Below are 24,423 nucleotides of genomic sequence, written 5' to 3'. Positions count from 1 at the left end.
GCCTCTCCCTCTTTTGCCTCCTCCATTGTATTAGGGCCCTGACCAAAGCAGCATTGAACCCTGGATCCATATGTACTTTTGCCTTCTCTCTGAAAGGAAACATTGAAGATATTAATGATTCAAGGGGCAAGAAAGCAAAGCTCAGAAGATGACACGTTTAGAAACTGTAAGGGCCCATAGTTTTTCCTGACATACTTGCATGGTGGCTAATGCCACCTTGTCCCTGAGACCATAGCACACACATCGGGGTGACTAAGATGGCATTGCAGATATGTAACACCTTGAACACTGCGTGAGATGCTAACGTATAATTGGGATGATTGACCCAACCTAGCTCTGAGCTCCAAGCTGTGATGTGGCATATTAATGACCAATCAGTTGCTCATGGTCAATGAGTGGATGCCCTTTGGCCAATTAGGAATGTCAAATCTTGTGACATCCCTTCATTAATGGAATGCCATATATAATGCACCTGTGTCTCCTTCACTATTGCCTGCATTCCCAAATTCTATATTCCTGTGTGTTATGCATTGAGATGCGGCGACTGTGATGTGAAGCCACTGAGTTCTGAGTAGCTCTTTAGCAGTGCTAATGAAGCCATTGATTTCAGAGGCTTTCATCGCAAGGGGGTCTTCCTCCTTTCTTTTTAAGCAGACTCCTGTTCACTCTTGTGACAACAACAATTTAGCGGGCAACCTCTGAAAGACCCACTCATGTTCGCTCTTTCCCCTCACAGCCCTTCCTTCCCCATTGCCAACTTCGTGTTCCTAATCCCCGCCCTCTCCTCACAGCCCACCCGCAGTTGAAGTGCTAGTTTCTGAAAGTGGAGTTCTGCCTAACTAGGACACTGCACAGTGATGCCCTTGTGGACAACAGTCTCAGCCACCAGGAATAGAAGGCCCCTGCATTCCCCAACCCTGGCCGCAGTACTGGTCACTGTCTGAAAGTGGAGTCCAGCATGACTACCACAGCACAGTGATGTTCTTCGGGACAATGTAGACAAAGAGCAGGAGCAGACCAAACCGACTGCCCCAACAGTGTGGCATTCATCTCAACAAGACTGGCGCAACTCTATGGCAGATAGGCTATGTATGTTGCACTCACCTTAAAGCTACGAGTTAACTGAGGCCTGATTTGTGCATGTCACCCCTTTACAAACAGGTTTGAGGCCGACGTAATTTCCCACTGGTAAGATTGGAAGGTGTGACAAGATTCTGGTGAGCAGCTCTTTTAATGAGCATTCATAAGATATTAATGAATACAAATGGCGTTCGCGCCACGAGTCGGCGGGATTGACACATGGAATTGTGATATAGTAGCCATCACTGAGACATTGAGGGAGGGGCAGGATTGGCAGCTCAACATTCCAGGATATAGAATCTTAAGGCGAGACAGGGGAGGAGGCATTGCATTATTAGTTAAGGAGTCAGTTACTGCAGTAAGGAGAGATGATATCTTGGAGGGGGCATCAAATGAAGCTTTGTGGGTAGAGCTTAGGAATAAAAAAGGAGCAGCCACATTGTTAGGTGTTTATTATAGACCCCCAGATAGTCAGCAGGAAATTGAGGAGCAAATATGTGCACAATTTGTGGAGGTGTGTAAAAACAATAACAATAGGGTAATTATATTAGGTGATTTCAATTTTCCCAACATTGATTGGGATAGACATAGTGTTAAGGGCTTGGATAGAGTGGATTTCTTGAAATGTGTACAGGAGAACTTTTTAGGTCAGTATGTAGAGGGTCCAACAAGGCATGGCACAGTGCTGGACCTAATTCTGGGGAATGAAGCCGGACAGGTGGCTGAGGTTGTGGTGGGGGGAGCATTTTAGTGATAGCGACCACAACATGGTACAATATAAGCTTGTTATGGACAAAGAAATAGACAAGTTGCAAAAAAATGTTTTGGATTGGGGGAGAGCAGATTTTAGTGAAATAAGGCAGGATCTGGCCTAGGTAGACTGGCAACAGCTACTTGTGGGGAAATCTACAGAGGGCAGTGGGGAGTGTTCAAAAAGGAAATGGGGAGGGTACAGGCTTAACATGTTCCCTCTAGGGTGATAGGAAGGAGTGACAAGCCCAGAGAACCATGGATGACCAGAGATATTCAGGATACGATGAGAAGGAAAAGAGAGGCTTTTAACAGGTACAAGGGGAGCAAATCAGCAGAGGCATTTGTTGAGTACAGAAAGTGCAGAGTGGAGCTTAAGAAAGCAATTAGGAAAGCAAAGAGGGGATATGAGAAAGCGCTGGTAAAAGTAGGGAAAATCCCAAGATATTCTATAAGTGTATCAATGGGAAGAGGATAACCAGGGAAAGAGTAGGGCCCATTAGGGACCAAGGGGGAAATCTATGGGTGGAGCCAGAGGACATCAGTAGAGTGTTGAACGAATACTTCACATCCGTCTTCACCCAAGAGGATGAGGATGAGGGTATGGAACTTGGGGAGAGAGATTGCAAGGTTCTTGAGCAAATCGATATAGGGGGTGACAAGGTATTGGAAGTGTTGGCAGGCTTAAAAGTGGACAAATCTCCAAGTCCGGATGATTTATGTCCCAGATTCTGTGATTCTGTAATTCTGTTTGCATTACTTGTTTTGTGCGTAGTAACATCCATTTGTTTTAAACTGTGGAATCTTGTGGCATAATTTCTTTCAGTTTTTCACTGCATGTTTGAATTTCTCTTTAAAGGTTAACGGTCTCTGCAGAATCATAACACTTTACTGAAAAATATCTAATCATACAATAATGTAATTTAAAGGTGTTGACAATAAACCTCTCAGGGTGTATACTGTGCCTCCACTTGCATTTCTCCTGTCTTCCAGAAGGTGGGCTGATCAAACATTGCAATGAGACAAATTCAATTTGTAAACTAAGAAGCTGGTATATTTCACATGAAATATATGACTCAACAGAATATTGCGTCCATAGCAAGTTCCACCTACTTCCTGCTGCCCCTCATAACATCAAAACTAATAAATTACTTTCTTCACTTCTTTCAGCCATCAACTAAAACTGATATTTTGGATCAGAAATCTCCCCGTTCCTCAAACGGTCTGAGTACCGGGGCAATTTACACTGTGAGACGAGCCCACTGGCACTTCTGAATGAAAACCAGTTGAATATTTGAGGTGCCAATAGTTCGAGAAGGTATTGGTTGTTCATCACTCTCCAAAACCTATCAGGTATGGTTTGTGTGTTTCTAGAACTTGTCTTCATAGTAATAAAATTAAGCCAAAATCCATTTTATATACCAAGTGCACAACATGGCATTTGAGAACACTGCATGATTCTGCTTTGCAAGGCTATTCATGCTTTGTAAACATTCTGACTTTTTAAAAAAACATTATTGCACTATTTACCAAGGAGGAAATCAACACATTGTATCTCTTTCACAGACACAAGTGTGTCTTTAACTTGTATTACTCCAGGCTCCACAGCAGTTTGTTTTGTCATGGTGACAGGGGTTTGACTGACATCACACTATGCACACGAGCTCCTGCTATGTGGGACAAATTTCAAGAGGTTAGGAACTGGTGCAATGGGAAAGCAAGGCAGAGAAGCTACAGATATACCAAACTGTGTACATTATAGTACCTAGCTGCAGAATGGAATTGCCAAAGAAATGCAGGCAGGTCACTTTCTCATGGAGCTCAATCAGGACTGTTGACAAGGTCCCAGGCTCCTGCTAATTCAATGAAAGTGTTGAAGAATTTCAGTATGGTTTGAACTGAACTGGGAATTTTGAGAAAGGAGCAGGACATTAATCAAACAAGGCCTCTGTGAAAAATAGGGGGAAGGGGACAAGTAATATTAAAAAGACAAGCCTTAAGGCTTTGTGTCTTAATGCGAGGAGCATTCGCAATAAAGTGGATAAATTAACCGTGCAAATAGATGTAAACAGGTATGATATAGTCAGGATTACAGAGACATGGCTGCAGGGTGACCAAGGATGGGATTTGAACATTCAGGGGTATTCAGTATTTAGGAAGGATAGACAAAAAGGAAAAGGCGATGGAGTTGCGTTGCTGGTTAAAAAGGAAAATAACGCAATAGTGAGGAAAGATATTAGCTCCGACAATGTGGAATCTATATGGGTAGAGCTGAGAAACACTAAGGGGCAAAAAACGTTAGTGGGGGTTGTATATAGACCCCAAACTGTAGTGGTAATGTTGGGAATGGCATTAAACAGGAAATTAGAGATGCATGTAATAAAGGAACATCTGTAATTATGGGTGACTTTAATCTGCATATATATTGGGCAAATCAAATTCGTAACAATACCATAGAGGAGGAATTCCTGGAGTATATACGGGATGTTTTTCTGGACCAATACATTGAGGAACCAACGAGAGAACAGGCCATCCTCGACTGGGTATTGTGTAATGAGAAAGGAATAATTGGCAATCTAGTTGTGCTTGGCCCCTTGGGGATGAGCCACCATAATATGATAGAATTCTTCATCAAGATGGAGAGTGACATCGTTGATTCTGAGACTTGGGTCCTGAAACTTAATAAAGGAAACTACGATGGTATGAGGCGCGAGTTGGCTATGATGGATTGGGAAACATTACTTAAAGGGATGACGGTGGATAGGCAATGGCAAACATTCAAAGAGCGCATGGGTGAACTGCAACAATTGTCTGGTGCAAAAGTAAAACAGGAAAGGTGGCCAAACCATAGCTTACAAGGGAAATTAGAGGTAGTATTAGATGCAAGGAAGAGGCATACAAATTGGCCAGAAAAAACAATAGGCCTGAGGATTGGGAGCAGTGTAGAATTCAGCAAAGGAGGGCCAAGGGATTGTTTCAGAAGGGGAAAATAGAGTACGAGAAGGGAACTTGCAGGGAACTTGAAAACTGACTGTAAAAGTTTCTATCGGTATATGAAGAGAAAAAGATTGGTGAAGAGAAATGTAGGTCCCTTACAATCAGAAACAGGGAATTTGTAATGGGGAACAAAGAAATGGCTGACCAACTAAATACATACTTTGGTTCTGTCTTCACAAAGGAGGACACCAATAACACACCAGAAATGTTGGGGAACGCGGGGTTTAGTGCGAGGGAGGAACTGAAAGAAATCAGTATTAGTAGGGAAATGGTGTTGGGGAAATTGATGGGATTGAAGGCCAATAAATCCATGGGGCCTGATAATCTATATACTAGAGTAATTAAGGAAGTAGCCCTAGAAAAAGTGGATGCATTGGTGTTCATCTTCCGAGATTCTATAGACTCTGGAACAGTTTGTACAAATTGGAGGGTAGCTAATGTAACCCCACTATTTAAAAAGGGAGGCAGAGAGAAAACAGGGAATTATAGACCAGTCAGCCTGACGTCGGTAGTGGGGAAAATTCTAGAGTCCAATATAAAAGATTTAATAGCTGAACAGGTGGAAAACAGTGGCAGAATTGGACAGTGTCAGCATGGATTCATGAAAGGGAAATCATGCTTGACAAATCTACTGGAATTTTTCAAGGATGTAACTAGTAGAGTTCATGAGGGGGAGCCAGTGGATGTGGTTTATTTGGACTTTCAGAAGGCTTTTGACAAAGTCCCACATAAGAGATTGGCGTGTAAAATTAAAGCACATGGGATTGGGAGTAGTGTATTGTGATGGACAGAAAACTGGTTGGCAGACAGGAAAAAAAGAGTAGGAATAAACAGGTCTTTTTCCGAATGGCAGGCAGTGACTAGTGGGGTACCGCAGGGATCGGTGATGGGACCCCAGTTATTCACAATATATATTAATGATTTAGATGAGGGAACTAAATGTCATATCTCCAAATTTGCAGATGACACAAAGCTGGGTGGGAGGCTGAGCTGTGAGGAAGATGCAGAGATGCTTCAGTGTGATTTGGACAAGCTGATTGAGTGGGCAAATGCATGACAGATGCAGTATAATGTGGATAAATGTGAGGTTATCCATTTTGGTAGCAAAAACAGGAAGGCAGATAATTATCTGAATGGCTTTAAGTTAAGAGAGGGGAATATGCAACAAGACCTGGATGTCCTTGTACACCAGTTGCTGAAGGTAAGCATGCAGGTGCAGCAGGCAGTAAAGAAGGCAAATGGTATGTTGACCTTCATAGCCAGAGGATTCAAGTACAGGAACAGGAATGTCTTGCTGCAATTGTACAGGGCCTTGGTGAGACCACACCTAGAATATGGTGTGCAGTTTTGGTCTCCTTATTTGAGGATGGATATACTTGCTATACAGGGAGTGCAGTGAAGATGTACCAGACTGATTTCTGGAATGATGGGCCTGACATATGAGGAGAGATTGAGTCGATTAGGATTATATTCGCTGGAGTTCAGAAGAATGAGAGGGATCTCATAGAAACCTATAAAACTCTAACAGGATTTGGCAGGGTAGATGCAGGAAGGATGTTCCCGATGGTGGGGGAGTCCATAACCAGGGGTCACAGTCTGAGGATATGGGGTAGACCATTTCGGACTGAGATGAGGAGAAATTTCTTCACCCAGAGTGTGGTGAGCCTGTGGAATTCGTTATCACAGGAAGTAGTTGAGACCAAAACATTGTATGTTTTCAAGAAGGAGTTAGATATAGCTCTTGGGTTGAAAGGGATCAAACGGTATGGGTAGAAAGTGGGAGCAGGCTATTGAGTTGGATGATCAGCCATGATCATAATGAATGGAGCAGGATCAAAGGGCTGAATGGCCTACTCCTGCACCTAGTTTCTATATTTCTAATCCATTTACAATATGTTTCTAACCCACTGTGCTATCTCGTTCACAAAGATGTTTTCCCTAACTCAATCTTTCCCTTTTACATTCCCCAACAAACTCCTTTGAGCTTTGTTACCGATGGAAATTTCTTTATTTCATCGGTAAGCTGAGTGCTGAAACAGGCACAGAGAAGTATGAAGGCACAGATTTTTAGTAGATTTTGTGTTGTTGAGGATTCCTTTTTAGAAATTTGTTAATTGTCAAATTTGTGCCTATTTTATAAGAATGTTAGATTTTGGTCCTGTATTTGTTATAGACCAGAGTTATCTTTAAGAGGTTCTGCTATTTGTGTGCTATACATCATGACTTGCAATCCAACGGAAACACTGCTCACCACAGATCGAACCTGGGGGCAAGAGTGTGGGGGAAATGATGCTTGTTGGAAATAACTGAGTCATACCAAATAGATAAGAGTTTCCCTCTGAGCTTGCTGAGGAAAAGCTAGCTCGGCAAATTCTAGTGAAGAGGGAATGAAATGTTATTGCTTTTGTGCTCTCTTACTTTCAAACACGATATTGTAAGCATTTTATAACAAAACAGTAGCTTTATTGTTGATTTCTTCATAGGCTTTGGGGAATTGTGAGTTACATGCCACAGAGGCTTTGTGGTAACATCACAGACAAGTAATCCAGAGGCCCAGGCTATTTCTCTGGGGACATGGCTTGAAATCCCATCCCAGCTGCTGGTGGAATTAAAATTCAATTAATAAATCAGGAATTAAAAAGCCAGTCTTGGTAATAGTTACCATGAAACAAACCATTGTCGATTGTCTTAAAAACCCATCTGGTTCACTAATGTCTTTTAGGTAAGGAAATCTGCCATCCTTACCTGGACTGGCTCCAGACCCACAACAATGTGGTTGATTTTTAAATTCTCTCCGAAAAAGCCTAGCAAGCCACACAGTTGTATTAAACCACAATGAAGTTTGCAAAAAGGAATGAAATAGGACGAATCACCCGGCATCGACATAGGCAATGAAACCAACAACGGTAAACACAGTCTAGTCAAGCAACAGCTTAACATAGTCATACTCACTGAATCATATATTACAGACAATGACCCAGACACCACCATCACTATTCATGAATATGTCCTGTCCCACTGACAGGATAGACCTACCAGAGGTGGCAGTACAGTGGTATACAGTCGGGAAGGAGTAGCCCTGGGAGTTCTCAACATTGACTCCGGACCCCATGAAATCTCATGGCATCAGGTCAAACATGGGTAAGGAAAGCTCTTGCTGCTTACCACATACTGCCCCCTTTCCCTTAGCTGATAAATCAGTTCTCCTCCATGTTGAACACCAGTTGGAGGAAGCATTGAGCTGGCTGGGGCACAGAATGTACTCTCAGTTGGGGGCTTCAATGTCTATCACCAAGAATAGCTTGGTAGCACCATTACTGGCAGAACTGGCTGAGTCCTAAAGGACATAGCTGCTAGGCTGGCAGGTGGCGAGGGAGCCAACAAGAGGGAAAACCTACCTGACCTCGTCCTCACCAATCTACCTGTCGCAGATGCATCTGTCCATGACAGTATTGGTAGGAGTGACCACTACACAGTCCTTGGAGATGAAGTCCCAACTTCACATTGAGGATATCATCCATTGTGTTGTGTGTCTCGACTTCTGTGCTAAATGGGATAGATTTTGATCAGATCTAGAAACTCCAAACTAGGCATCAATGAGGCGCTGTGGGCCATCAGCAGCAGCAGAATTGTATACAACCACAATCTGTAAACTGATGGCCTGGCATATCCCCCACTCTACCATTATCATCAAGCTGGGAGATCAACCCTTGTTCAATGAAGAGTGCAGGAATGCCTGGCAGGAGCAGCACCAGACATACATAAAAATGAAGTGTCAATTGGTGAAGATAGAACACAGGACTACCTATATGCCAAACAGCAAAAGCAGCATGTGACATACAGAGCTACTCAATCCCACAACCAGCAAATCAGATCTAAGCTCTGCAGTCCTGCCAAATGCAGTTGTAAATGCTGGTGGACAATTAAACAACTAACTGAAGGAGCAGGTTCCACAAATATCTCCATCCTCAATGATTGGGGAGCCCAGTACATCAGTGAAAAAGACAAGGCTGAAGCATTCGCAACAATCTTCAGCAAGGAGTGCCAAGTGGATGATCATCTGCCTCCTCCTGAGGTCCCCAGCATTACAGATGCCAGTCTTCAGCCAATTCGATTCACTTCATGTGATATCAAAAAATGACTGAAGGCACTGGATACTGCAAAGGCTATGGACCCTGACAATATTCCAGCAACAGTACTGAAGACTTGTGCTCCAGAACTTGCTGTGTCCTTTGCCAAGGTGGTTCCAGTACAGCTACAACACTGGCATCTACCCAAAAATGTGGAAAACTACCCAGTATGTTCTGTCCACAAAAAGCACAACAAATCTAAACTAGCCAATTACTGCTCCATCAGTCTACTCTTGATCATCAGCAAAGTGATGGAAGGGATCATTGACAGTGCTATCAAGCAGCACATACTCAGCAATAATCTGCTCACTGACACTCAGTTTGGGTTCTGCCAGGGCCACTCAGCTTCTGACCTCATTAGTCCAAACATGGACAAAAGAGCTGAACTCAAAGGTGAGAGGAGAGTGGCTGCCCTCTACATCAAGGCAGCATTTGACCAAGTGTGGCATCAAGGAGCCCTAACAAAACTGGAGTCATTAGGAATCAGGGGGAATATTTTCCACTGGTTGGAGTCATAACTATCACAAAGGAAGATGGTTGTGGTCGTTGGAAGTTAATCATCTCAATCCCAGGACATCACTGCAGGAGTTCCTCAGGGTAGTGTCCTAGCTCCAACCATCTTCATCTACTTAATCAATGGCCTTTCCTCCATCATAAGGTCAGAAGTGGGGATGTTTGCAGATGATTACATAACGTTTAGCAACATTTGCAATTCCTCAGATACTGAAGCAGTCCGTGCCCATATGCAGCAAGGACTAGACAACATTTAGGCTTTGGCTGATAAGTAGCAAACAGCATTCATGACGCCAAGTGCCAAGCAACGACCATCACCAACAAGAATCTAATCCTTTGGCATTCAATGACATTACCATTGCTGAATCCCCCACTATCAACATCCTGAGGGTTACCATTGACCAGGAACTGAACTGGACAAGCCATAAAATACTGTGGCTACAAGAACAGATCAAGAGGCTGGGAACTCTGTGGAGAGTAATCACCTCCTGACTCCATAAAGCCTGTCTACCATCTACAAGGCACAAGTCAAGCGCATGATGGAATACTCTCCACTTGCCTGGATGAGTGTGATTCAAGAAGCTCAACACCATCCAAGACAAAGCAGCCCACTTGACTGACACCCCATCAACGTCCACTCCCTTCACCACTGACACACAGTGGCAGCAGTGTGTACCATCTACAAGAAGCACTGCAGGAACTCACCAAAGCTTCTTCGACCACACCTTCCAAACCCGTGGCCTTTATCAACCAGAAGAACAAAGGCAGCAGATACATGGGAACACCACCACATGCAAGTTCCCCTGCAAGCCATAAACATCTTGACTTGGAACTATATCACCATTCCTTCATTGGGTCAAAATCCTGGAACTCCCTCCCTAACAGCACTATGGGTGCACCTAAAATCACAGAATCATAGAATCACACAGTGCAGAAGAGGCCCTTCAGCCCATCAAGTCTGCACCGACATGTGAGAAACACCTGACCTACCTACCTAATCCCATTTACCAGCACTTGGGCCATAGCCTTGAATGTTTTGATGTGCCAAGTGCTCATCCAGGTACTTTCTAAAGAATGTGAGGCAACCCGCCTCCACCACCCTCCCAGGCAGTGCATTCCAGACCGTCATCACCCTCTGGGTAAAAAAGTTTTTCCTCACATCCCCCCTAAACCTCCTGCCCCTCACCTTGAACTTGTCCCTCATAATCTTGTACACCTCGATCAGGTTGCCCCTCAGTCTTCTCTGCTCCAATGAAAACAACCCAAGTCTATCCAACCTCTCTTCGTAACTTAAATGTTTCATCCTAGGCAACATCCAGGTGAATTTCCTCTGCAACCCCAGTGCAATCACATCCTTCCTATAATGTGGCGACCAGAACTGCACACAGTACTCCAGCTATGGCCTCACTAAGGTTCTATACAACTCCAACATGACCTCCCTACTTAAGTCTCAGTTGATAAAGGCAAGTGTCCCATATGCCTTTTTTCACCACCCCATTAACATGCCCCTCCGCCTTCAGAGATCTATGGACACACCGCCAAGGTCCCTTTGTTCCTCAGAACTTACTAGTTTCATGCCATCCATTGAATACTTCCTTGTCAAATTACTCCTTCCAAAGTGTATAACCTCATACTTTTCAGGGTTAAATTCCATCTGCCACTTATCTGCCCATTTGACCATCCCGTCTATATCTTCCTGTAGCCAAAGACACTCAACCTCACTATAAACCACCCGTCCAATCTTTGTGTCATCCGCAAACTTACTAATCCTACCCCCAACATAGTCATCTATGTCCTCTATATAAATGACAAATAATAGGGGACTAAGCACAGATCCCTGTGGTACGCCACTGGACACTGGCTTCCAGTCATTAAAGCATCCTTCTGTCATCACCCTATGTCTCCTATGACTAGGCCAATTTTGAATCCACCTTATCAAATTACCCTGTATCCCATGTGCATTTGCCTTCTTTATAAGTGTCCTTTGCAGGACTTGGCAAAGGCTTTGCTGAAATCCATATAAACTACATCAACTACATTACCCTCATCTACACACCTGGTCACCTCTCAAAATTTCAATCAAATTTGTTAGGCATGACTTGCCTCTGACAAAGCCATGCTGACTATCCCTGATCAAACTTTGCCTCTCCAAGTAGAGATAGATTCTCTCCTTCAGGATCTTCTCCAATAGTTTCCCTACCACTGACGTGAGACTCACTGGCCTGTAGTTCCCTGGCTTATCTCCACAACCCTACTTAAATAGCGGAACCACATTAGCTGTTCTCCAGTCCTCTGGCACCTCCCCCAAAGACAGAGAGGAATCAAAAATTTGGGTCAGAGCCATGCAATCTCCTCCCTTGCCTCCCTCAGCAGTCTGGGACACAAATCATCTGGAGATTTGTCCACTTCTAAGCCTGCCAACACCTCCAATACCTTGTCACTCCCTATATCAATTTGTTTGAGAACCTCGCAGTCTCTCTCCCCAAGTTCCATACCTTCATCCTCATTCTCTTGGGAGAAGACGGATGTGAAGTATTCATTCAACACTCTAGCGATGTCCTCTGGCTCCACCCATAGATTGCCCCCTTGGTCTCTAATGGGCCCTACTCTTTCCCTGGCTATCCTCTTCTCATTGATATACTTACAGGATATCTTGGGATTTTCCCTACTTTTACCAGCCAGAGCTTTCTCATATTCCCTCTTTGCTCTCCTAATAGTTTTCTTAAGCTCCACCCTGCACTTTCTGTACTCCATTAATGCCTTGCTGATTTGCTTCCCTTGTACCTGCTAAAAGCCTCTCTTTTCCTTCTCAGTGTAACCTGAATATCTCTGGTCATCCGTGGTTCTCTGGGCTTGTTACTCCTTCCTATCACCCTAGATGGAACATGTTGAGCCTGTACCCTCCCCATTTCCTTTTTGAAGACCCCCCCGCCCCCCCCACCCCCCGGCTGATCCTCTGTAGATTTCCCCACAAGTAGCTGTTCCCAGTTTACCTTGGCTGGGTCCTGCCTTATTTTACTAAAATCCACTCTCCCCCAATCAAAAATATTTCTTTGCAACTTGTCTATTTCTTTGTCCATAATAAGCTTAAATTGTACCATGTTGTGGTCGCTATCACTACATACATCACATAACTGCAGTGGTTCAAGGATGCAGCTCACCACCATTTTCTCAAGGGCAATTAGGGATGAGCAATAAACACGGGCCCAGCCAGCCAGACCAAAATCCTGTGAAAGAATGATAAAATGATTTTTTTTTAAAATTCGATCTCTCACTTGCAGCCACTATTTAGAGACTGAAGGTGCATGTATGTTAGAGACTAGCATAAAGAAAGAATAGTCACATGGTAAGACACATAGGCACAGGAGCCAGAGTGGCAGAAAGGATAGCGCAGGCACCAACTCTCCAGAGGGCAGGGTCACACATTAGTTCTATCGCCAAGGAGTAAGATGACAGCTTTGATGTGCCGAGTTACAGAAGACAACTACTGAGTGTACACAACCAAATGTGCCGGGAAGTCTGCCAGAAAGCCTACGTGCACTGTCAAGGAACATGGAAGAATCCACCAGCTTGGCATAAGGCTTTGTGAGAGCTTGGAGCCTGTTCTTTCCAACATGGAAGCCCCAGCAGCACCTCAGTTGTATCCATTATAATGCAGCAAATGATGGCATCTCATGCATTATTCCTAATTGATGTTGAGATAAGAGGAATGCTCCCTGAAAATTCTCAATGGCAATGGCCTCCTGCTGAGAGCTGTTCTCCACCTTCTAAAATTTATTCTGCTTTGTGTAGCCTCTTCATTTTCCCAATCATCAATTCCCAAAGGAAAGCCTGCCTGACCACCCAAATCTGAATGCAATTTGTTTCAGCAGAAGATTTTAAATGGCTAAAAAACTACTGGAGCATCAGCCACTACCTGCTAATCATTCAAACCAAATGCAGGAAAGCTCCAAAAACACGTACAATTACACCAGTTGCCAGAAGAAATAATCCAGCAACTGTAGTTCATGATCTTTTTAAGTAGTGCTGGTGGGGATTCTTCATTCCATTTAGCCTGTGTTGGCTGATGTGCACAGTACACAAATGATAAATCCAACATCAAATTATAGTTGCACACTGAGTCATGTGATGATCCTACTAATCTGCATGTTTTCAGTTCACCGCACAACAGCCAGTACATCTGTCACATTCCACCAGAAATGATGATATAGAAACAGAATAAGCTTCATCTTGATAGTTTGTTCTAGATTACATTTGCAGCATAACAGACTGTTACAGTACAAGACACTAGCAGAATTTAGCAGTCAGAGATATCTGTGTGGAAGGAATTCCCTAACTGGTTGGCCTGTGCTAAATATCAGAAAACTGAGACAAATATGCTCAACAGTTCATCCAAAATTCTAAGATAAAAACAAAAAAACTGCGGATGCTGGAAATCCAAAACAAAAACAGAATTACCTGGAAAAACTCAGCAGGTCTGGCAGCATCGGCGGAGAAGAAAAGAGTTGACGTTTCGAGTCCTCATGACCCTTCGACAGAACTTGAGTTCGAGTCCAGGAAAGAGCTGAAATATAAGCTGGTTTAAGGTGTGTGTGTGGGGGGCGGAGAGATAGAGAGACAGAGAGGTGGGGGGGGGGTGTGGTTGTAGGGACAAACAAGCAGTGATAGAAGCAAAACAAAAACAGAATTACCTGGAAAAACTCAGCAGGTCTGGCAGCATCGGCGGAGAAGAAAAGAGTTGACGTTTCGAGTCCTCATGACCCTTCGACAGAAGTGATAGAAGCAGATCATCAAAAGATGTCAACGACAATAGTACAATAGAACACATAGGTGTTAAAGTTAAAGTTGGTGATATTATCTAAACGAATGTGCTAATTAAGAATGGATGGTAGGGCACTCAAGGTATAGCTCTAGTATTTCAAAATTCTACTCTGGAATTTCCTCCCTAAAACTCTTTACTTTTCTTTCTCTCACTCCTTTAAGATGCTCCTTAAAATCTACCTCTCTGATCAAACACCTAGTCACTCTCCTTATGTCACCTTCTTTAATTCAATGTCATTTTTTGTCTGTTTATGTACCTGTGGATGTTTTCCTATATTAAAGATGATAAATGTGGAAGTTGTTGTTGCTGTTCTAGTGCTGAAATCTTTCACTATCTAGGGTGTTTGACATTTAAAGATTACCCTTCAACCACATGATAACAGAACAAGACTTTCAGCCTGCAGTCTCTTAGAATGCTGAAAATAGCCTACCTTGAACTACCTGCTGGGCAGCCTTGAATTGTAAATCCTGCTCTTTATACAAAGATCTGAGCTTCTTTGTTCAAGGTCAGTCGTTTGCAGGGACTGCTGGTCAAACAGAAATAGAGTAAATGTCTAGCATCATCCAACTCTATTTCTTTGTCCATAATAAGCTTAAATTGTACCATGTTGTGGTCGCTATCACTACATACATCACATAACTGCAGTGGTTCAAGGATGCAGCTCACCACCATTTTCTCAAGGGCAGTTAGGGATGAGCAATAAATGTGAGCCTAGCCAGCCAGACCAAAATCCTGTGAAAGAATGATAAAATGATTTTTTTTTTAAAATTCGATCTCTCACTTGCAGCCACTATTTAGAGACTGAATGTGCACGTACATTAGAGACTAGCATAAAGAAAGAATAGTCACATGGTAAGACACATAGGCACAGGAGCCAGAGTGGCAGAAAGGATAGCGCAGGCACCAATTCTCCAGAGGGCAAGGTCACACATTAGTTCTATCGCCAAGGAGTAAGATGACAGCTTTGATGTGCCGAGTTACAGAAGACAACCACTGAGTGTACACAACCAAATGTGCCGGGAAGTCTGCCAGAAAGCCTACGTGCACTGTCAAGGAACATGGAAGAGGGTTTGTGTGGCTGGAATCCAATTATTCCCTCTAACTAAATTACACAACCTATCTCCTATGCAAGACTGAGTGGTATTTCCCTTATGTCTACTCATTTTGACAATTCCACGAGATCAATAAATCTGCATTCCTTGAGCGGGAATCGAACCCGGGCCGTGGCGGTGAAAGCGCCGAATCCTGACCACTAGACCACCAGGGAAACTCCCTTATGTCTACTCTGTTGACTTCACAACGCTTTCTATTAATTGGTTCTGGGTCTCTCATTAGCAGCTATTCCTTAAATCATTGCTGATTCAGCTAAGCAGCCCATTAAGAGCCCAATCAAGAAATAGCAGGTGTCACTTTGTGATCAGCAATCCCTCCAAGAAGTCTTAGAGTCATAGAGCCATCACAGGACAGAACAGCCTGTTTAACCCAGCAAGCACAGGCCAGGTCTCTGTGGAGAAATCCAGTCAGTCCCATTTTCCCCTCTACCCTCATAGCGCTGTAAGTTTATTTCCCTCAAGAGGCCTCCAATTTCCTTTTGAAATCATTGATCATTTCTGCTTCCACCACCCTCTTAGGCAGCGAGTTTCAGCAATAATAATTCCCAGGCCTGATTTAATGCAACCAGCCTTTAGTTGGTAGGAATAGCTGCTAATGGGAGACCCAGGACCTTGTATATAGCAGTCTTCTTGGACAATTAAATCTCATTGATTTATCCCCCTAATCCTTGTTAGAATTCAGTTACTGCAGATATGTGTTTATGTTAGGAAAATGTGTTATTAATGAAGTTAGCTCAGCTACAATGTTGATGGCCTGTATGCATTATTGAAACAGAAAAACAAGACAGAGGTGGCCATTTCTCCTCAGAATTCCATTCCATTCAATTAAGCTTAATTGTAAGCTGTTTATTCAAATAGCAAGACTGTATTCCCTTTTTCCAGAACCTCTGCTCTACTCGATGCTCAATGAACATTTAATGAGTTCAGCCTCAATGTATGACATAAAAACTTATGAAGCTGGCTTTACATGGTTGGCAAACACAAATATTATTCATTAGAGCAATGGGAAACACACGCACATGTTCTACAAACAGCCTCACTTTTCTTCCTTTGTATGTGACAAATCAAACACTCGTACCAAGTTGCAAAGTTTACAAGTATCAAATCTAAGTTTAATGTGCTTGCATTTGACTTGTTTTTTTAAACTACTATTTTTACTCAGGCTTGAATGTGTTTAATGCAAACACATTTATTTGCAGAATGAAACTGTGTATCACAACATAGCAGATGAAGCACTTTCCCAGTTGGAATTTCTACCCAGCCAAGACAGACTTTTGATCGAGGACATTTCAGCTCATTCTAAGCATTTGTGTTAATCGTACAGTGCAGTCATTTTTTTGGTGGAGATGCAAAAGAAGCAGGAAAAAGAGCCATGAATATACTGTCACACTCACTCGCGATATCCTGTTCCTACTTTCAGAATGCAATGATGAAATCTTACCAGCTTTAAAATAGTCCCAACCCTGATGGTGCTAGGTGGCTGCATCTTCTGGGAGGCAGCCATAAAGTGGCCACCTCTGTCTTGTTCTTCTGTTTCAATAATGCATACAGGCCATCAACATTGTAGCTGAGCTAACTTCATTGATAACACATTTTCCTAACATAAACACATATCTGCAGTAACTGAATTCTGTCAAGGCAGGTTCCAACATGTGCTCTCTGACATTCAATCCCCAAGTCAGGTGACCCCCCATCTAGTACAGAGTACTGTATAGTATCTAATATTGGAGTCCACTACCACAATCAGCTACAATCATGACAGCCTCCATGTTTGCTTTCCAATTAAGGATGGTAGGTGGATTCATGAAGCAGGAGGCCCAATCAGAGGGCCCACAGCACTGCAGGGCTGATAGACGTATCAGGAGAGATGGGCACTGCTGAGGCACCTCAAAATAGAGGAGCTCTCTGAAGCATGATGAAAATTTCAAAATAAAAGATGCCCACAGCTGTCAGTGCCATCAGAGCCCCTTCACAAGATTGCCTGTGGCAGTGGCCTCCTCATTGCAGTGGCTCTGTGACTAAGGGATTGAGAGAAGGCGTTGATAGCCCTCAGGCCTGCTCCTGGGAGGCTGCCTCCAGAGAGCTGCAGGGCTCTGGCTATATCAGGAGACCTGTTAAACGTCGAGAAGATACCAAGTTCAGGAAATGGTCCCTAAGTACAGTTTTAATTGCCCTAATTGGCTGCCTGCCTCTGTCGAGTAAGTTGGTGGTTCCCTTGGCAGCCAACCTCCAGTAAGATCGTATGGAGGCAGGAATGCACTGGGGACCGGATCCTACACAAATTTCAAAAATTCCATGCTTTATCCTGCTTCCAAAGACATCTCCACTGGCCTGATAAGATTCCATCAAATGGCTGCTACTCAACTTAATGCAGTGCAGTAAATTGTACTTTATTCCACATGGCAGCAGAAATAATTGGTGGAATCTTAATATAACTGATCCGCATGCAGCAGGTGGTCAGTAGCAGGCTAGAGATCTGTTTGTAATTGAAGTGGGCTTTGCCTTGGCTCTTTAACTCGAACACAGCTTGAACGTTCCACTTCCTTGTTCCCCAACCAATCACAGAGGGTGAGCTGATGTTGTGCTGCATCTGTCAAAGGAAGAATTTCTACATAAAAGGATCCCAATAGGTGGTCAATATGGATAAACTTGATATTAATTCCTGAAGTTTCAGCAACCACAGGAATGGAAAGGTGACATGGGAAAGCTGGACCCCAGCTTTGACTCTGAAGGACTGAAGTGAGGTGACATTTCTGAAGGAAAGGAGGAAGACGCCAGTTTTTCAAACCAAGCAGGCCAATGGATGGAAGTGGCAGAGGAAGTGAATTATAGAAGTTTGGCCCCTCCAACATGAATACAGTGTCCAAGAGGTTCCAGGGACTCAGGAGGATGGAAAAGGCAAGTGGCTTAGCACTTTCAGCTGCCAAACTCCACATTCTGAGTTTCCCAGCATTCTCCTGCATGGCACTCCTCAGAACAACACAACTCGCAGCTCCAGCTGGTTCCCCCTCAAGATACATCCCTATCTGAACAACCTCATCTTTGTGCCATCTCATATCCGTGGCTCACAGTCAATCGTCCACAAATGCTGTGCTTTAATTGCTCATCCCCACACAATCCATTTCTTACAACCACACTCAAAACTCACTGCTTTCTCTCCTTGCAAAAGAAAACTTATAACTCCAGGGAGAGACAAAGAACCAGGGAGTGGGGGGGCTGGGGGCTTCCAGTGATTGCCACCTTGATGGCCCTAGCAATGTGTGCCTGTCTGGTCCACTTGGAAGGAGGCCTTGTTCCAGGAATCTGCAACAACCTGTCTTAATAGCCTGAGAAATCTGAAGCACTGCTGCTCACATATGTTGAGAGAAGCTGATCCTCTGTTTGTAGAACACATGTTTTTGTCTTGCCTCCTTCCAACTGGATCATAATGTCCATCCCCTCTGTCCTGTGGAGTGACATGTACCCGAGGAGAAGGCAACTGCTGCTGGTACAGTTGCTCCCACTGCTGCAACCAACTGTTGATATTTGTATTGCTGCAATTCTTGTTCCTCAAAGGTCTAAGGTAGAGTTGCATAAGCTGCTCCCATGCTGCAGCAAATAGTGACCACAGGGAAGTGCAGATCAAGGTGAGTGAAGTCCAAGACATTTGAAATTACTTCCAAGATTTTGGAAATCACCTGTGAGAGCACACCCTCAGAGCACCAGTCTCTTACCTAGGCAGGATTACACCTATTTAGGCTTGGATTTTCATCCGCAAGTTGGGAGAATCCTGGCTCAGCAAACCCCACTTTTAAAAATGACTAGCCAGACATCAGACTTTCAGTCTGGAGGTGTGGGCTATGTTAGAAGGGTAACCCGGGCCTCCGAGGAGGATGCCAGGTGTGGATGCAGGCTGGGTAGAAGGTGTGCTACGATGTTACGGCAAGATGATGTTTACACATGGAGATGCGCCAGACTATGGTGCTAAGCACATCTTCTGTGGAAGCCTCATTAAAAGCAGTCAGGATCACAGAATCACAGAATCACACAGTGCAGAAGATGCCCTTCGGCCCATCGAGTATGCACCGACACGTGCGAAACACTTGACCTACCTACCTAATCCCATTTATCAGCGTTGGCCCATTGCCTTGAATGTTATGACGTGCCAAATGCTCATCCAGGTACTTTTTAAAGGATGTGAGGCAACCCGCCTCCACACCCTCCCAGGCAGTGCATTCCAGACCGTCACCACCTCTGGATAAAAAAGTTTTTCCTCACATCCCCCCTAAACCTCCTACCCCTCACCTTGAAATTGTGTCCTCTTGTGATTGACCTTTCAACTAAGGGGAACAACTGCCCCCTATCCACCCTGTCCATGCCCCTCATGATCTTGTACAGCTCTATCAGGTTGCCCCTCAGTCTTCTCTGCTCCAACAAAAACAACTCAAGCCTATCCAACATCTCTTCATAATTTAAATGTTTCATCCCAGGCAACATCCTGGTGAATCTCCTCTGCACCCCCTCCAGTGCAATCACATCCTTCCTGTAATGTGGTGACCAGAACTACACACAGTACTCCAGCTTTGGCCTCACCAAAGTTCTATACAACTCCGACATGACATCCCTACTTTTGTAATCTATGCCTCGATTGATAAAGACAAGTGTCCATATGCCTTTTTCACCACCCCACTAACATGTCCCTCCGCCTTCAGAGGTCTATGGACACACACACCAAGGTCTCTTTGTTCCTCAGAACTTCCTAGTGTCATGCCATCCATTGACTACTTCCTCGTCAAATTACTCCTTCCAAAGTGTATTGCCTCACACTTTTCAGGGTTAAGTTCCATCCGCCACTTATCTGCCCATTTGACACTCCCGTCTATATCTTCCTGTAGCCCAAGACACTCAACCTCACTGTTAACCACCCGGCCAATCTGTGTGTCATCCGCAAATTTACTAATCCCACCAGCCACATAGTCATCTATGTCATTTATATTGTTATACAATAAGTGGAGGTGAAGAATTAGGAGGAATATTTGGAGTTTGCTCTGTCAAACCCTTGTAAGCAAGTTAACAATTGTGGCAATTAGTGGCCATTGAAAGCTCTGCTGAAGAAAGTTTGCTGGAACAGTTAAAACATGAAGGCAATCATGATCTCATCTATGCCTTTGGAAAAAGACCGGAAATATTTGTGAGTGTGGCAGGATGTTCACTGTTTGAGCTTTCATAATCTTCTGCAAGAGGAAATTGTCCACAGGATGAATGCATTCTTCAATGAAAATGTTTGTAAACTTCATGCAATGTATAGTTGTCAAAACACGACTGTCTTTTTTTACAGATGCGCAATCATAGAGCATGGGTTTAGGTAAAATAGTTGCTCACTACACAAACACAATCTGCTTGAGAACAGAACTGATAACTTGGATACACAGACACACATGGGTGCATACTCTAAGCATGCATGCCCACATATACAGACTTGCACAAACACAGACGAAACACATGCACACATGTATATAATAGTTACGGTAATAGAATACAAAGCCAGCAGTCATGGGCTCAAATCCCACCATGGAAAGTTGCAAAACTGAACTCAATAAATCTTGTCATTTACAGACTAGCACTAGTAAAGTTTTCATGTAAAGCTGCAGGATTATTGAAAAAACACAAAAAGTTCACTAATGCCTTTCAGGTAAGGGAATCTGCCACCCCTACCCGAGTCTAGCCTGCTTTTGATTCCAGTTCAACTCCGAATGCTCTCAGAGCAATTAAGGAATGAGCCGGCACCCCCTCCCCCAACCAGCCCAGAAGGAAAGTCGTCCATAAGCCGACACATACTATGGAAGCCTGTCTCACAGCCATAACATGCTGTGGGTGGGCTAAATTGTTTAGGGACTGTGGGAGGAAGCCCCACACTCGGGGCTTCCATCAGTCTGGTAGCGCCAGAGCACTGTAGTGGGCACTGCCAAAACTGCAGGAAGAAGCCCAAATGTTATCATGGCTGCCAGGATAGATAAGCCCTGGGTTTTGGGGCAAGGAGGGATCCTAAACCACAGGGGAGGGGGGGGGGGGAGGGCGGTGGACATGCTGGGTTTTGTAGATCAGGCAAAGTGGAAGGAAGTGAGGTGACATCTTGTGATGGGGGGGGCGCGGGGGTGGTGGGGGGGGTTGAGGGGCCCACTGCGCACAGTACACCCTCTGAATGAGGTGAACCCCCTTCCTTCCCACCTTTTCTCTTGTAGGCGTGGTAAAACAGCCTGCCCAATCCCGCCCGACTGCCCACGCCAACCATATTTTTCTAACAAGCCTAATTGACCTGGAATTAATCATTTAAATATGGTGGGTGGGCTGCTGATTTCGGTGTCCACTCACCTAGCCTATTATGGGGACTGAATCGGGGGGTGGGTTGAGTGGTGTGCTAGCCACCCAACTTCTTTAATGTGCCCTTACCCCCACGGCCCACCATCGAAAACACGCCCGACGGGGGCATGTAAAATCCAGCCCAAATATGGGGCTGTCACAAGAAAAATCACCTTAAACTGGCAGGCTCAACTGGTTGACCAATATCATCCAGGGAAGGGGCCCTGATCAGCTTGACTCTAAATGCCCTCAGGGCAACCAGCATTAGACATTAAATATTGCCCATCCAGTGTTACCTACATTCAAAGAACAAGTAAAAAAGTTATCTATTATCACCTAGTGAAATATAAATCAGTTCTTCTTGAAACTCTTGAAAGAATCCAGATACTCCAGTATATTCTTGTCACCAGTTATGTGAGTCAGACAACTAGAAATTGGTATTTTCTTCCACAACCCAGTGTATTTAGTTTTCTCCTGTCCTTAAGAATCTTAGGGGCTACACTTAAAGCTAGCACACATTTCACAACAGAGTACAGAGCTCTCTAACCAACGTACAGGAAGCATTCAGCACTTTGCCAGCTAGAAGTTATCATCTGTTCAGCACAGAATTAAACTTACCGGTTTCATGTAATTTAGTCCTGTTTCAAGGCCCTGTTCAGCAAGCAACCTTCTTGTTGGAGTTACATTTTTCTTTAAGAAGGTACAGCTCTCAACAAAACTAACTCACAAAAGAAAAAACGTTGAAGTTATCCCTCACTTTGAATTAGTCGATTTTTTTTTGCTTCCGTTTGCACTCATGCACTCATCGAACCTTTGAAACCACAGACCACAGCATGAATATCGTGATGCTCATATACGGAGTACTAAAAGCTGAAAGTAAACTTAAAATAAACCATCCCGAGCTTTTGAATTTAATGTACAGAAGCAGCCTCTTAGAGGGACACCCCTGTGGTAACACATTTTCTTTAACACGGTGCATGTTTTATTAATTAGCATAAACTGCAATTCTACAAATATGATCTAAAACTGCATGATCGCTACACTGACTTCTTTAAAATTTCCTACTCTACTTATATGGAAAATATTAAAGCATCTATTTCAGTGACTGATAGAAGTAGCCCTGAGCTTGAGTTTACTTTTCATTTGCAAATTAAGTTTGAAAAGAAGTGGGCAGTATCTGTTTTGAAGCAAAATGTCTCCTAAAATTGATGTTAGTAACTGCTGAAGGCAGAAAGCCCAGAATATTATACAATCATGGTTTACCACCATCAACAACAATAATTTACAGTAAACAACATCTGCATGGAAAAGCAACCCAAGATGTTTCATAAAAGTATCAGAGTAGGCTGACATTGAGCCAAAGCAGCGGGTGTAAAGGAAAATTACCAAAAACTTAGCCAAAGAGGTTAATTTTAAGGTGAGTCTTAAAGGAAGAGGAGGAGATGGAAAGGCAGTGAAGTCATAAAATACTTACATTATAGTGCATACTATTTACAGCACAGAAACAGGCCAACTGTTCCAACAGGGCCATACCAGCAGTTCATGATCCCTTTAAACAGTGATGGCAGGAGAGAATCCTTCATGTTGTTTAACATCACTTGAGCTTCAAAATGGTAGCACTGGAATCAAATCAATCAGTGTTGCACATTGATTGACATCATGATCTCCCTGTTCTGCATAGTATTAGCGGACATTAAATAGACATGTGCCAACACCTTTACAAAGGTGGTGACCAGTACACTTCCCAACAAATGTGTATGTGCAGGCCACAGGTGTCTAAGGGGCCACATAGCACCCAAAATACAAAGCCAAAATTACACCCCTCCCAAGGATTTTAAAGGAGAAGAGGGGTGCAACAAAGGATGTTGATGAAGGGATGAGGTGCTCAACGGAAAAGAAAGTACAAAATGAACAGGGAAGATACATTGGGGGGTATTTACCAAATCACACCAATGGAAATGGTGTTGCCTGCCCTCACCAACCACTACATCCCCTCAATGGGGCTTATCTGACTGGCCCTCACGTCACCAGACCCCCTTTACCTGGTTGGAAGGGCACCATCCTTCCATAGCATCCTCTTCTTCCAGGTGCAGCCCCATCATAGGCCACTGGTCCCAGTGGTGCTGAGATGTCAGCCTTCCTATTGGCCAGCAAGTCCTAGGGGTGGGCAGCCATCCTAAATTGGGACAATTGTTTGCAGCTGACAAGCTTTGACCTGATGTCCTGCAGATGGCTTATGCAGCATTGTCCCCAGTTTTCAGGGCCGGCAGAGGGATTCCTGCCACTACAGCAAAATTCAATCCATAGAGTTATTATGGCACAGTGGAAGCCATTCTGTCCATTGACTCCATGGTGGCTCTCTGGGAAAAACCCAGTCAGTCCCATTCCCCTGCTGTAACACAGCAGACTGATAAGTTTGTTTTCCTCAAGACCCAACCAATTTCATTTTAAAAACATTGATTGACTCCACTTTCACCACCCTTATAGGTGGCGAGTTCCAAATCATTACTCACTGTTTAATAAAGTTCTTCCTCACATTCCCCCTGCATCTCTTGCCCCAAACCTTAAATCTGTGTCCCCTAGTCCTTGTACCATCAGCTAATGGGAACAATGTTTCTTTAACCCCCAGGTGCCTCTGTCCCTGTACACTCTTTAGAATGTTGCCATTAAATCTATATTG

General features: G+C 43.9%; 1 protein-coding gene and 1 non-coding gene across 6 annotated transcripts in view; both read right to left on the bottom strand.

The window, feature by feature from the left end:
- sytl3 (synaptotagmin-like 3) overlaps positions 1 to 22,523 on the bottom strand; it is a 173,797-nt gene extending 151,274 nt beyond the window's left edge. For 3 of the 5 annotated variants that reach the window (XM_041203949.1, XM_041203917.1, XM_041203959.1), the window contains exon 1: positions 22,362 to 22,523. The gene's annotated coding sequence lies outside the window, so the exon portion shown is untranslated. Of the gene's footprint in view, positions 1 to 14,722; positions 14,819 to 22,361 lie in introns of all 5 variants that reach the window. The other 2 variants (XM_041203928.1, XM_041203938.1) reach the window with 2 other exon arrangements.
- trnae-uuc lies at positions 15,488 to 15,559 on the bottom strand. The gene has a single exon. It is a non-coding gene; the product is annotated as a tRNA-Glu (tRNA).
- Positions 22,524 to 24,423: the final 1,900 nt, after the last annotated feature.

Source organism: Carcharodon carcharias, chromosome 2 (genome assembly GCF_017639515.1).
Source record: "Carcharodon carcharias isolate sCarCar2 chromosome 2, sCarCar2.pri, whole genome shotgun sequence".
Classification (NCBI taxonomy): Eukaryota; Metazoa; Chordata; class Chondrichthyes; order Lamniformes; family Lamnidae; genus Carcharodon; species Carcharodon carcharias.
The sequence above is the reverse complement of the archived record's forward strand: the minus strand, read 5'-3'. Positions and strand labels throughout refer to the sequence as shown.